General features: G+C 55.8%; 1 protein-coding gene across 1 annotated transcript in view; it reads right to left on the bottom strand.

Moving 5' to 3' along the window:
- MMP11 (matrix metallopeptidase 11) overlaps positions 1-1,888 on the bottom strand; it is a 32,077-nt gene that overhangs the window by 19,288 nt on the left and 10,901 nt on the right.

Genomic DNA, 1,888 nt, shown 5'->3' with positions numbered 1-1,888 from the left:
CGGCCGCTCCGCCCCGCCACCCCCCGGGGGCGGAGCGGGGCGGGACCCCCCTCCCACGCCTGCCCGGCACCGGCCTCCGGGTCCTGCCTGCCTTGGGGTGCCTTTAAACGGGCCCCTTTAAAGGTGTCTCTCACCTCTGCTGCCTAAGGGCACCAAGGACTAAACCCCATCCTCTTAGTGCCCGTCGAGACCGCACCAGTCCCCTTGGGGAGTAGCTCACAGCCGTGTTTTAATGAGTTTGAGCCCCTGCTTTGCCTGTGCAGGGCTCTGCTTTGCTCACTTTTGCACTCACCCTTTGCAAGAAGGTTTTCCCGAGCAGGGATGCTGAGGGAGGGGAAGGAAGGGAGCAACTCCTCATTTTGGAGATGCCAAAGCCTTCTCCATCTGCTCAGCCACCTGGAGATGGAGGCAGCAAGGCACAGATCTGGTTTCTTGGTTCCTGTTTCTATGGGAGAAGCCCTGGATTGTGTCAGCATCCTCTCAGCAGACCGAGTTTCGCTGAAAATTGTTTCAAGAAATGTATTGCAAATAAGAAAACTTTGATCTCCAGCTGCCTGGGCTGGTGTGCAGGGAGTGAGTAAGGCTTCCTGACATCCCAGGCTCTATTACTGCTTTATTTGTCTGTGATCAGTTGTTCATGTTTAGTTTTATGGGAACCACGCTGACGATGTAAATCCTGGGTACGGTGAGCAGATGTGAGAAGAAAGAGCCTGGCCTTGGCTGGCTGTGGAAGGTGCTGCAGTGTTTAACTCACGGGCTGTTAGCAAGATGTCCCTGCACTGCAGCACCATGCCCAGAGTATCCCCTAGGCCTTGTTTGTAAAGGGGACGGGGGAGCAGGGAAAACCACGTTGCACTGTGGAATTTACCCTTCTGCTCTTATTCTGGCTGTGCCCCAGGAATGCAGAGCAGACCCTTGTTTCTTGTCTTTCTCTGAGCCAGACAGCTGGGTCCTAGTGAAAAAAAGCTTTCCTGCCTTTGTCTCTCTTTTCTTTAGTGTCTTTTCTTTTAGTGCTGGTCTCTCTGGGAGCTCAGTGCTTTCCAGCCCATGGCAGTGGAGCCCTGGGGAAGCAGGGAGATGCATGGGAGCAGCCTGTGAGGCAGCAACAGGCAGCTTGGCTCTTCTAAATGAAGGGAGATTTTAAAGGGGGTGCTCTGGGAAACTCGGTCCTTGCAGAGATGGAGCTGTGTGCGAGAACTGCTGGCTCCTGCCAAGGCACTCAGCACAAAAGAGAGTGCATGGCGTGTTTGGGATCACAGATATTTCCCAGCCAGGCCAGTAGATGTTTAGCAGCAGGAAAACGGCTGCTGGGTGTTCTGGGAACTGCCATGCCCTGTGTGCAGCCTGCAGAATTCCTTCTTGTTGTGTTCCTGAGCTGGGAGCTCTCTCAGCCACTGTCTGTCCTGTCCATGTAGCCCCATGGATGCACAGAGGCTGCTGCCCCATGAGCACAGGGGTCTCACCCCAGCCCCAGAGCACCGAGAGTGTGACACCCCTCAGTGTGACACCCCTCAGTCTGACACCCCTCAGTGTGACATCTCCCACTCTGCCATCTCACTCTCTGCTTGCTTTCCTGCAGCTCCTGCCAGGCTGGAGCCAGACTCAGGCTCCTTGGGATGGCTGCAGGAGGTCAGTGGAAGCTCTCATGGCTGAGAGGGCCCGATGGTCACTGATGTTGCTGGTTGAGCATCCCTACATGGAGGTCTTCTTGCTCAGCACCTGTTCAGGGCCTTCCAGCCCCAGCAAGTGGCAGAGCTGTCAGGAGTTTTCCAAGTCCTTCTGACCACAAGCATCAGCTCTTCTCCCACTCCCCCAAGCCCTCCCGACAAGGAGGGCCTTGTGAACACCTGGGCAGGCAAAGCAGCATCGTAATGTGAGTCTCAGCAGG

This window comes from Geospiza fortis, unplaced genomic scaffold, assembly GCF_000277835.1.
Source record: "Geospiza fortis unplaced genomic scaffold, GeoFor_1.0 scaffold31, whole genome shotgun sequence".
NCBI classification, from domain to species: Eukaryota; Metazoa; Chordata; class Aves; order Passeriformes; family Thraupidae; genus Geospiza; species Geospiza fortis.
The sequence above is the reverse complement of the archived record's forward strand: the minus strand, read 5'-3'. Positions and strand labels throughout refer to the sequence as shown.